Genomic DNA, 13544 nt, shown 5'->3' on the forward strand with positions numbered 1-13544 from the left:
GCAAGAGCAAGTCGAGACCTGGTCAGCAGGCAACTTGCTGGAATTGTGGCAAAGCTGGCCACATAAAGAAAAACTGCAAAAACCCCAAGAAGACGGAGAATGATAGTGCTAATGTGGTAACTGAAGAAGTACAGGATGCACTATTGCTTGCAGTTCATAGTCCAGTTGATGACTGGATACTGGATTCAGGGGCTTCCTTCCATACATCTTCCCACCGGGAACTAATGAGGAATTATGTTGCAGGTGATTTTGGGAAGGTATATTTGGCTGATGGTGAGGCTTTGAACGTAGTGGGGATGGGAGACATTGACATTGCACTCCCTGGCAAGAACAAATGGACCTTGCAAAAGGTCAGGCACATTCCTGAGTTGAAGAAGAACCTCATTTCTGTTGGGCAGCTTGATGAGTGTGGTCATTCAGTGGTGTTCTCAGATAGCACCTGGAAGGTCACAAAAGGGGCATTGGTACTAGCTCGGGGTAAGAAAACTGGTACACTTTATATGACTACTGGTTTAATTGACACTATTGCTACTACCGTTGCAGAGAGCACAGCAGATTTGTGGCATTGTAGGCTTGGCCATATGAGTCAGAAGGGCATGACAGAACTTCTGTCTAGAGGCAAGCTACCAGAACTGAAGACAGTTGATCTCGGTATGTGTGAGAGTTGTGTTATGGGGAAGCAAAAGAAGGTCAGCTTCTTGAAAAGTGGCAGGACGCCAAAGACAGGAAGACTTGATCTTGTGCACACAGATGTGTGGGGTCCTTCTCCAGTTGCATCTCTTGGAGGTTCTCGCTACTATGTTACGTTCATTGATGACCATAGTAGAAAGGTATGGATTTATTTTTTGAAACATAAATCTGAAGTATTTGATGTTTTCAAAATTTGGAAAGCCATGGTTGAGACAGAGACAGGCTTGAAACTGAAGTGTTTGAGGTCTGACAATGGTGGTGAGTATGTTGATGGCGGGTTCAAGGAGTACTGTGCAGCTCAGGGTATCAGAATGGAGAAGACCATTCCTGGGACACCACAACAAAATGGAGTTGCTGAGCGTATGAACAGGACCATTAATGAGCGTGCTAGAAGCATGAGGTTGCACGCTGGACTACCACCCACTTTTTGGGCAGATGCAGTCAGCACTGCCGTTTATTTGATAAACAGAGGGCCATCAGTTCCACTGGATTGTGGATTGCCTGAGGAGGTTGGGAGCGGGAAAGAGGTTAAGTTTTCTCACCTTAAAACCTTTGGTTGTCTTTCTTATGTGCTTGTTGATTCTGATGCTCGCAGTAAGCTTGAGGCTAAGTCAAAGAAATGCTATTTCATTGGCTATGAAGACGAGGCATTTGGCTATCGTTTCTGGGATGATCAGGGTCAGAAAATCATAAGAAGCAGGAATGTGATTTTCAATGAGAAAATGATGTACAAGGATAAGTCGAGTACAGTTCCTGCAGTAGCTCCTCAGGAGTCCGAGTTTGTAGGATTGGATGACCTACCAGAGGTCACAGTGCAGTGTAGAGATGAGAGTGACGGGGAGAGTGGGTCCAGTACACCCATTCCTATTATTCCGCAGGCAGTTTCAGAACCGTCTACTCCTACAGTTGCAGTTCGCAGGTCAGTTAGGACTATACGTCCCCCACAGCGTTTCTCACCTACTTTGAATTATATTCTGTTGACAGATGGTGGAGAACCGCAGAGTTATGAAGAAACCTTGCAAGATGAGAATTCTAGCAAGTGGGAGCTGGCCATGAAAGACGAGATGGATTCCTTGCTAGGGAATCAGACATGGGAGTTGACAGAACTTCCATCAGGGAAGAAGGCATTACACAACAAGTGGGTGTACCGGGTGAAAACTGAGCATGATGGCAGTAAGAGGTACAAGGCTAGACTTGTTGTAAAAGGCTTTCAGCAGAAGCAGGGTATTGACTACTCTGAGATCTTTTCTCCTGTGGTAAAGATCACAACTATCAGGATAGTACTGGCTATGGTTGCCACTGAAGATCTATTTCTTGAGCAGTTAGATGTGAAGACAGCTTTTCTTCATGGAGACCTTGAAGAAGACATCTACATGCACCAGCCTGAGGGGTTTGTGGTACAGGGAAAGGAAGGTTCAGTTTGCAGACTGAAGAAGAGCTTGTATGGCCTGAAGCAAGCTCCTAGACAGTGGTACAAGAAATTTGACAGCTTTATGCACAGTGCAGGGTATATTAGATGTCAGGCAGATCACTGTTGCTATGTCAGGCATTTTGGCAATTATTACATTATTTTACTGTTGTATGTGGATGACATGCTTATTGCAGGGGCTAGTATTGATGAGATCAATAATCTGAAGAAGCAGATGTCAGAGCACTTTGCAATGAAGGATTTGGGAGCTGCAAAGCAAATCCTTGGCATGAGAATTGTCAGAGACAGAGTCAGAGGTACGTTGAGACTCTCACAGGCTGAGTATGTGAAAAAGGTACTCAGCAGGTTCAATATGGACAAGGCCAAACCAGTTGGCACACCCTTGGGAAGTCACTTCAGACTCAGCAAGAATCAGTCACCAGAGTCAGAGGAGGAACGAGATTACATGAGTAAGGTTCCTTATGCCTCAGCCATTGGTTCACTTATGTATGCTATGGTTTGTACAAGACCGGATATTGCCCATGCAGTGGGAGTTGTGAGTAGATACATGAGTAACCCAGGAAAGCAACATTGGGAAGCAGTGAAGTGGATTTTGAGGTACCTAAAGGGTTCCTCAGAAACCTGTTTATGTTTCTCTGGAGAGAGCTTGGAGGTGCAGGGCTATGTTGACGCTGATTTAGCTGGAGATATTGACAGCATAAAGAGTACCACGGGCTTTGTTTATACACTTGGTGGTACTGCAGTGTCATGGGGTTCTAATTTACAGAAAACAGTTTCTTTGTCTACAACAGAAGCTGAGTATATTGCAGTGTCAGAGGCTGCAAAGGAGATGGTATGGCTACAAGGCTTCTTGGAAGAATTGGGTAAGAAGAATCAGAAAGGCACTCTCTACAGTAACAGTCAGAGTGCCATATTCCTTGCCAAGAATCCAGCATTCCATTCCAGGACCAAGCACATTCAGATCAGGTATCACTTCATACGGTCATTGTTAGATGACGGACAGTTGTTACTTGAGAAGATATGTGGAAGCAAGAACCCTGCTGATATGTTGACAAAGGGTGTTACGCTTGAGAAACTGAAGTTGTGCGCAACTTCAGTTGGTCTTCTAGAATGAAGACAGGAGCAGTGAGTTGCAGAGGTGGAGGATATCATGTTTGAGAAAGACGGTGATACAGCGAGTGTACCAGTCTCCAAGTGGGAGAATTGTTGAGTAATGTGGAGTCTGGTTCACACCGCTCGAGCGGAGGCATTGGCCGCTCGAGCGAAGTCAGGTAGAGTCGAACGCTCGATGTTGGCTCGACAGTGAGCTCGAGCAGGAGGAGTTCGCTCGAGCGGAGGCATTGGCCGCTCGAGCGAAATCAGGCAGAGTCGAACCCTCGACGTCAGCTCGACAGTGGGCTCGAGCGGGATGCGGAAGGGAAGTTCGCTCGACGCGCGCTCGACACGCCGCTCGAGCGAACATACGATTTAGGGATTCCGCCGTTTGAACTATAAATATGATTTTTGCCTCTTAAGTCTGTAACAGAGCAGCCACGAAAACACTGTGGATGAACAGTGTTGTGACCCATCTTGTAGTGTGATTCCTCAATAATAAAAATCCTCTGCAGCTCCCGTGGACGTAGGCAATTTGCCGAACCACGTACATCTTGTGTCGTGTGTGATTGCGTGTGTGATCGTTTTCTCATTCGGTGTTATTTTTCAATTCATTGTCATCGTTTTTCACAACACTTTCGCTGTTATGTTTTGATTTCGTTGGTTGTGGGTATTACCTAATATCATATTTCGGTCACACAGGCCAAGTGACTCCCTTCAATTTGTACGACACTGCATGCTGTGAATCTAAGTGATGGAATCAAACTAAATCATAAGCATTGGTTGATGGTTCTTCCTACAATTTTGTTTTTGTGTTAGATGGACCTGATTTTTTTAATGATGAGAGCAGTAAGCAATTTAATTGTTCAACGAATGAAGAAACTCCACAGTAAGGTAAATTGCAAAGCAATTTTATCTATGCTGTAACAGATGTTGAAAATTGAAAGATAGTTCAACAACACATGTTCCTCTAATTTTGCTATTATAATTGGGGTGGCCCGTATAACAGATGTTCAGGTCTATTATCCACAACAAAAATTTTAAAATTTCACTTGCTTATGAGAATGAAGATCCTTTACCACCCGATGTTGCTTCTCCCATATTTGCTCAGTATGATGTCTCGGGTTTGACTGATGCGAGTGAGAAGTAAGATAGAAGGTGTAGCAGGCCAACGAGGAGGCCTATGTAGGGAGGTTGGTGGAGAAGAAAGAAGGTGAAGGGACAAGCAAGAGAGGGTCCAAATTGAGTTCCTCTTTGAAACGGTGGATCCTATATAATGGGTTTCTCGGAAGCTAATAAAGAGATGATGTCAAAAGTAATTTTTCTTTGTGTTTATTCCATAAAACAGAGTACAAGATGTTGAGATACAAGAAACTATTTTAGGAAGCTATTCTTCATCTATACAATATCTACAACTATAATCATGTTTAACCCTTGATTGAAGGGACTCCTAAATCTAAGATTTCTATAGCTGGCGAATTACATGACTCGCGCCAACACTCCCCCTCAAGTTGGTGTGTAGATATCTCTACGCTTAACTTGTCAAGTGAGTCATAGAAGCTTCTACTGGAAACTGCCTTGGTAAGGATGTCAGCCAATTGATCTTTAGACTTAACGAAAGGAAATTGAATGATCTTCTCTTCTAGGTTCTATTTGATGAAATGTCGATCCACCTCCACATGCTTGGTGCGATCGTGTTGAATTGTGTTGTGAGATATGTCGATGGCAGCCTTATTATCACAGAATAAATTCATTGCAGAACTAGGAGGAAAACCGACCTCTGTTAGCAAACTTCTAAGCCAAAGAAGTTCTCACAATCCTTTTGCCATGCCTCAAACTTAGCTTCAGGCTGGACAATGCCACTACCTTCTGCTTTTTACTCCTCCATGTAACTAAGTTTCCTCCCACGAATGTAAAGTAGCCTGAGCTAGACTTTCTATCCAAGACATTTCTTGCCCATTCTGCAACCGTGTACCCTTCAATATTCAAAAGTTCATTCTTGGAGAACATTAGTCCTTTTCCTGGTGATGACTTTAGATAGTGGAGGATTCGAATTACGACACCCATATGGTCTTCACTCGGACCATGCATAAATTTGCTTACTACACTTATGGCGTAAGCAATGTCTAGGCGAGTGTGAGATAAGTGAATGAGCTTCCCCACTAGTCTTTGATACCTCACCTTATTGGTTGGCACCTGGTCTGAATATTCCCCAAGCCTATGGTTATGCACAATCGGCGTATCCACGAGTTTGCACTCTAGTAATCCCACTTCCGTCAATAAGTCTAGTACATATTTCTGTTGAGAGAGAAATTGCCCCTTTCTAACCTTGCCACCTCTATCCCCAGAAAATACTTAAGCCCTCCCAAGTTCTTCATTTCAAACTCAGTAGACAATTGTTCTTTTAGTCTCGAGATCTCCTCAGCATCATCCCATGTAATTATCATATCATCCACATAGACTATTAATGCTGTCACCTTGCTTTGTCGGTGTTTCAAGAAGAGACTATGGTCAGAGTTACTTTGGCGATAGCCATACTTCCTCATAGCTAAACTAAATAGGCCAAACTAGCTCGCGATGACTGTTGTCCATACAATACCCTCTCCAATTTACAAACAATTTTGGTCTTAACAGATTCTGTATATCCTGACGGAATATCCATGTACACCTCCTCGTCAAGGTCATCATGAAGGAAAACATTCTTCATGTCGAGTTGATGTAGTGGCCAGTCCAAATTTGCTGCAAGAGACAATAAGACTCTAAAAGTATTCAGTTTGGCTACTGGTGAGAAGGTTTCTAAATAGTTTACGCCATATGTTTGAGTAAAACCCTTCACCACAAGTCTTGCCTTGTATCGGTCGATTGATCCATCAGCCTTGTATTTTATAGAGAACACCCATTTGCATCCCACTATCTTTTTTCCATCCGGTAATGGGACCAACTTCTAGGTATTATTTTTCTTTAAGGCTTCTAGTTTGTCTTGCATTGCTTGTGCCCACTTTGGATCGGATAACGCCTCCTTAACACTACTGGGAATATGGTAGGAGGATAGGGTTTGAGTGAAAGTCTTGAGAGGCTTGGACAGACCTTGAGTAGACACATAATTTGCAATTGGGTACTTGGACTTTCTTTCTTCCTCATCTGGAGAGTATCTATTCGGTGGTTTCCCATTATTATGTCTGAAAGGGAACACATAACCAGTAGAAGAATCTAGGACATTAGCATGTAAAGGTGCAGTTGAAGTACTTACCTCAGGGACATTCTCAAGAGGAGGAGGGTCTTCGGGTACTAAGGAGTGAGGGGACTTTGTATTTTCTGGTTCTCCATTTTCGGCCTCTTCATTTCCAGGTTCTTCATTTCTCAATTCTGCATGTTCATTTTCTAGTGATACATCGTGCGGTTCAACTGCTATATTCCCAGTTCCATGCTCACCCGTGGGAGCCATCAACCAATTTGGCTCTTCCACTTGAGTCTCCCCCTAAAGTGAAGAATTGGGTACCAGTGAAGAATAACAATTCTCGGACTCAAGGAAAGTAACATCCATGGTGATTTAGGTTCGGTTGGTAGTGGGATCATAGCACCGGAAGCCTTTTTATGTAAACCATATCCCAAAAATAAGCACCTAACTGCACATGGATCCAGTTTGGTACGTTGATTCTTGTGGAGATGGACAAAGGCAACACATCCGAAAATTCTAGGAGGAAGCATCAATATGGAAGGTAGGGATACATGAGTAGAGAGGATTTGTAAGGGGGTTTTAAAGTGTAGAATTTTAGATGGCATACGGTTGATTAAGTACACGGCAGTAGCCACAGTATCCCCCCAATGGCAACTCGGCACCATTGCTCCAACGAGTAAAGCATGGAATGTTTCCAGAATGTGCCGATTTTTTTCTCTCGGTGACACCATTTTGTTGTGTTGTCTGAGCACATGAGGTCTCATGGAGGAGACCATGTTGTTGGAAAGAGGCCTGAAATCTTTGGTTGATGAATTTGCCACCATTATCGGAATGAAGAATTTTTATCTTGGAGGAGAATTGAGTCTGAATCATGGCATGAAATGCTTGAAAAATGGTGAAAACTCTGTCTTTGGTTTTTAGCTGGTAGAGCCATGTCATTCGAGTGCAATTGACGACAAAAATTACAAACCAACGGTAATCAGAGGAAGTAGTTATCAGGGATGGTCCCCACACATCAGAGTGTATCAAAGCAAATGGAGTATTAGTTTTATTCAAGCTATCTGGATAACAAACTCGTTGGCTTTTAGCCTTGATACATGTATCACATTTAAAGTCTACATTCTGCAAATGTGAAAATAAGGCTGGGAGTAGATGTCGGAGATAGCCAAATGATGGGTGCCCAAGCACCTATGCCATAGCCAAATCTGTCGTTCTTGGCAACTTGTTTGATGGTGCATGTGATTTGCTCTGCTTGGGCTGAAGTCATCCAAGTAATACAGTCCTCCCCTCTTAGTACCATGCCCAATAATCTCCTTGCGGAGAACATCCTAAAGAAGACAAAAAGTAAAGTATATCTATCACTACGACACAATTAAGCTCTTCAGTAACTTGACTCACATACATCAACTTATTGGAGAGAGATGGAACAAGAAGCGTGTGAGCTAAAGATAGGGAGGGAGACAGGGGCACGGTTCCAGCCCCTATGACTAGGTAAGTTGCCCAATTGGCATTGGCAATGCAGGTCTTCCTTGGTTGAGTTGTGTTAGAGAAGTCATTTGGATCAAATGTCATATGGTTCATCGCCGCGAAGTCGATAATCTAGGCGCCATGATTCTGAGTAGTAGAGCTACAAAAAAGTTGACCACAATTACCTTGATCCAGGATTGAGGTGGAAAGTTCTGCCCTGGGAATAAGGGACAGTTGAGAGTTAGCAATGGCCACCGCTACTCAACCCATGACGTCTTCAATCGCAGGAGCATCTCGCTTCTTTCAGGCTTGTCATTCATGCCACCAGTCTGGGTAGCCATGTAGTTTGAAGCAGGTGTGCCGGGTATTTTTATACTCCCACAGTGAGTGTACTTATTCCCACCAGAATGACCCTTGGATTGTCAGAATGTCCTAGACTTCAGCACCTTGATTTCCCACCTTTGATGGCCATAACAGCACCACTAGCCACTACCTCCACTCCCGATACCATCACAGATTTCCGAAGATCTTCCATTCAAACGTGAGCATATGTTTGCTCAATTGAAGGGAAAGGTTTCAGTTGTTGAACATCACTTTGACATGATCCAGTCGGTCATCTAGTCCATCGAGAAAAATGTACACTCGCTTCTCCTATAGAATTGTGTTGTAGCTTTGTATGTCTTTTGCACATTCCATTGGATTCAGACGATGAAAATTGATCTCTCGTCACAAACCTTGTAGATCGTTATAGTATTTTTCTATAGATCTGCCTGCTTGTTTCATCTAAGATACATGATGTCTGAGATCATATACCTGCGATGTGTTAGTTCCATCAAAGTATGTTGTGGCAGCAGGTCCCATACCTGCTTAGCCGTTGGGTAGTGAATAAAGTTCACGACCAAGGAATAGTCCATTGAGTTGATCAACCATATTTTCACCATGGCATTCTCAGTGTGCCACTTACAAAATGATGGGTCGGTTTCTGGTGATGGGTGGTAGTCTTCGTTGATATATCCCAGTTTGTCTTTTCTAGAGATGTACATCTCAACAACCTGGGACCATAATCCATTGTTGGAACCATCCAACCTGATGCTTATTGGAACCATCGGGGAATCAGTGATGGGTGATGAAGAGCTCTGGGCCCTTCTCAAGACCTCCGTCATTTTCAATGTTAGATTATCAAGGATCGTTTCGGTGGAGTCAGCCATGGATGCCAAGCAATTTGGACCCTTGCCTGATCAAGAAACAGGGAACCCAAGATCATGCTCTGATACCATGTCAAACGTAATTTTTTTGTGTTTATTCCATAAAATAGAGTACAAGATATAGAGATACAAGAAACTATTTTAGGAAGCTATTCTTCGTCTATACAATATCTACGGCTATAATCATGTTTGACCCTTGATTGAAGGGATTCCTAAATCTGAGATTTCCATAGCTGGCTAATTACATGACTTGTGCCAACAAATGACACTTTAGCTAAGCACATAGAAATATTTTGATCCACATCACACCATAGTGGAAGAGATGAAACCTTGGGGACCCACCTATAGAAAAGCCACTGTGACCAGAAAATTCCTTCAAACTGGTGCAACCCACTTAGCCGCATGACCTCCGGCACTATTGAAGAAGCTCCAGATCAGACCCACCAACAAAAAAGAAAAGATATTGCCTTCACGACAGACGAACCCACTTCGACCAGAAAATCCCTTCAACCAGCGCAACCCACTTCGCCATGGAAGAAAATAAGCAAAAAGCTTATACAAACCGATTTGAAAGCAGAATCTACGTACGAGAAAATAATACACTCTCTCAATAAGAGATAGAAATAGAGAAGAATTACCCATCAGAACAACACGAAGGTGTACAATCACCACAAAATAGGAAAATTGTGTGTGTGTGTGTGTGAGAGAGAGAGAGAGATAGACCTTTGAGATTATACTGGGTGAACTTCTAGTTCTTTGTGGGCTTCGTCCAATTTGAGTCGATTGGGAGGGAATTTTTTGAAAATAGGGGGAGTAAAAGGCCGTTAAGAACTTCACATGTTGAAGTAGAGTAGAGTTTAGAACTCAGACCAGGTCAAAAATACAAAAATGTTTCACAGAGAGAGAGAGAGAGAGAGAGAAGTGGAGACAGCTGAGGCTTGGGGAGAAGCTCGAAATTTTTTTTCCTATGAACCGCACCGCACCATGGTTTGAATATGAGGTATACATGGCATATTATCATTGGAGGCTATTTTTTGAGAAAAATCAGACATATCATATACGTGGCAAATTATCATTGGAGGCTATTTTTTGAGAAAAATCAGACATATCAATGTAAAGATTTTCTCTTTCTGAAGTGGGGGGAACTTTTCCCTTTTTCATTTGTGGGTTTTAATCATGTGTGGGTCTGTGTATTGTGTATTTTCCCCACTTTCTAACATGTTTTTGTGTTATTGGAGGGTTGTTTTTCTCCCATTACTAGTTGGGCTGTTCCAAAGCGTTTTACTAAAAATTTTAAGTACAACAAGATGCATGCCGTTCTCGAATATATATTAATGTTACAAATTTTAAATGATTTTATTTATTATTTAAATAATAACCATTTAAAATATATCATATTAATAAGTATAGTTGAAAATTTAAAAAAAAAAAAACAATTATAAGGAAAAATATATATTTTTATTTTATATTCACAGTACTTGGGTTATTTAGTTTTTGAAGTTAAACTATATATAGGACTTCGTGAACCATGAACGGTGTTGAAGTTAAACTAATTTATTATTTATTATATATGGCGTCCTTACAATTAAGATGGCATGAATCTCTCTTCAAATGACATCCAATTCTCCCCCATAATCCTTCGTCAAAAATAAACCTCCAACCCAAGTTAACGTCAAAATCTATCACCAATAATGTTAGATAGTAGATTCCACTCTCTCTCTAGAGTCTCTCCACATAGCCTAGTGATAACCCACTCCTCAACGGAGTTTGTCCTTTCACCCTCCAAAAAAATTAACCAAACATTAAAACCCACTACAATGATGAATATAGATTCTCTGATCTTGCAAACCAAAGTACTCTCTTGAAAAGACCTCAAGCTCGAACCTGTAATGGAAAAAGTGAAAAAATAAAAAATAAAAATCAAAGCTTGCATTGGTAGGGCGTCTAGTTGTTGTACACCCATTGAATAAATTTACTATCTATGCAAGCATCAAAGTTGCATGAAATTTCCTACAAAGATTCCTAATTGAAGACCTGGAAGCTAATTTTATTTTCTATTCACCTTTCAATCCTCACACCTACGGAATTTCAAAGGACACTTGTTAATTCTCAAACAATGGCCACCTGGCTCCTCTCTGCAAGAGATTCAGTTGAACCACCAAGCTATACAAGTCCACAGCCTCTCACTAGACCACATGACACAAGATAATGCTACACAAATTAGGAAGACCCTAGGTAACCTAATTGACATTGAAAAAGACTCTGAATTTGGAATTACATGTAGGAAATTCTTCTGGATCAAAGTGGAAATTGATATCACCTATCCATTGCAGTAAGGTTTCACTCTTTCCAGATTCTATAACATTGACACGTGGGTGGCTTTCAATATGAAAGATTGTCGGATTTCTGCTATGCTTTTGGCAGATTGGGTCACTCTCAAATATTTTGCACATTCCACAAATCAATCTCGATGGATCTATCATACAGACCATGGATGCGAGCTGAAAATTCCAACTTGAATCATTCTCCGATAATCCTACCTACAACCCATTTAATCCCGAGCTAAGAAGTAGAAATACACCCATGCCCCACCATCCCTTGGCACCCACCAACGTCACAGTTCAAACCTATTTGAATCATCCACAAACCACAAAGTACAACTCCTATAAAAAAAACTTTGCAATTGATGAATCAACAACACTCTACTCGAAATGAAAAGTGGACAGGGATACTGGGGGAAGAGGTAATTGAAACCTAGAGGTAGAGTAACCCAGAACATCAAATGTTAGAATTTACCCATGAAAAGAGCCTATGAATTTTCGGGCATACCCCAAACATCCCCGTGGAGACCTCAATGAAGCCGGAAGCCCATAGCATAGAGGGATAACAACACATTTTCGACAATCCGAGGCAAAGAGCTATAGTAACACAGCCTCAACCCTCCAAGCATTATCCAGTTGGTATAAACCCCACCCAAACAAAACAGAGTGAATAAATTATTTCACTATTAATGCAATCCCATCATCAGCTAAGACAAGATTGCAACTCCTATCATTAGGGGAAATTATACCCTCGAGGCTCTGACAAAAGCGTCGCATTTGGAGGGATCCCTCTCTTCAATAGCTGAGAGTTAGACGAAGAAGGCCCCTTATCGCTCTCAGTGGAGACAACTCCAATCGACAATGCAAGGCTTTAATGCACAATAGATCAAACACAGGGCCCGCCAATACTTAACCCTTCAGAGTGTGCCCAACTACCATTTCTCTCATTTTATATTGCAAGGTATATTTAGAAGTGATCAAGCCCAGTTAGCCTTAAGTACTAAATCAAGTGGCCCATAAATCATAAATATGCTGATTAATACAACACCCATTACCGAGACCTCCACCAGCTTAGATAGCCCAACAGGAGTGATAGGGTCCTGCCACCCAATCTTAACAAATGACAAAATCAAAAACAACAAAAAGGTTGAGCCCACCCACACAAGTCTCTGATGATCAGCAACCCTTAAAGAAAAAATCGCAAAAAAGCCATCCTTTTGTGTGAAAAAAAAAAACAGGGTCTCCCAAACCCAACCCCGACGACTCAAATATGACAATTATGCTTTTGGAACTGAAAACCGACTTTATGGGGAAAATAAAGAAATAAAAAAAGCAATCAAGGGTCACCCGTATCTCATATCCCATTCACAAGTGTCTAAAAGGTCCAAAAAAAGCTAATTAAAGAGGCAAGCTCAAAAATGCCTCCACCAGCTATATTCAAAGACAAATTATATCAGCCCTTAGAAAAATTCCATTCACATGCATGATTCTGAAAAACCAAAGACTAATTCAAAGACAAATTATATCAGCCCTTAGAAAAATTATGCAAATCTGAGGCATGAGAAGCACTCATTGAGAAAATCTGCTCCATTCCTCGACTCCAACCAAGACTAGACTCAATTTAAGTTTATAGTGTATTTTTACTGACATCAAAAAGGTAAGGAGAACTCTACACTCAATGCCAACTGCCCATTGGTCATTCAATAGATCTCTCTACTTTGTGGGCATTATATTTTAAAATTTTCAATGTTGGTAGAGAAGAAAAGCTTCAATAAAAAGGATGAGAAGGTGCTATGAGAGAGTGCTGTAAAAGGTAACCCCCTTTCTCTTTTTGAACCTGATTTCACTTTCAATAATAATTTCAAAACTGGGGTGAGAAATCTCCCTTCTCAGTTCTCTATTTTCTATGTGTTGAAGGAAAAGAAAGAGAAAATATATATTCAAACTCAACTTCATATTTTGGAACCATTCAAATCAATCAACTTAGAGAATAGACACAAATCCAATGCAGTGAAGTTAGCCTTCACAACAATGTAAAGTTTTATATTTTAACTTCTCTAGCCCATGATTAGCAACTCAAGCAAGAGAGTGTGGCTATACATATTCAAAATCTAAAATCATATTTTGTGTCTGTATTCACATAAATTAAACATAGAAAATAG

The 13544-nt window shown here is 41.4% G+C and overlaps 1 long non-coding RNA gene across 1 annotated transcript; it reads right to left on the reverse strand.

Annotated features, from left to right (window-relative positions):
* Window positions 1–9132: 9132 nt before the first annotated feature.
* On the reverse strand, window positions 9133–10031 carry LOC122314189. The gene is made up of 2 exons (XR_006243639.1): window positions 9785–10031; window positions 9133–9641 (listed from the first exon to the last, which is right to left on the reverse strand). It is a non-coding gene; the product is annotated as an uncharacterized LOC122314189 (long non-coding RNA).
* Between the last annotated feature and the right edge of the window lie 3513 nt (window positions 10032–13544).

The sequence above is a fragment of the Carya illinoinensis genome, chromosome 6 (assembly GCF_018687715.1).
Source record: "Carya illinoinensis cultivar Pawnee chromosome 6, C.illinoinensisPawnee_v1, whole genome shotgun sequence".
In the NCBI taxonomy this organism is placed as follows: Eukaryota; Viridiplantae; Streptophyta; class Magnoliopsida; order Fagales; family Juglandaceae; genus Carya; species Carya illinoinensis.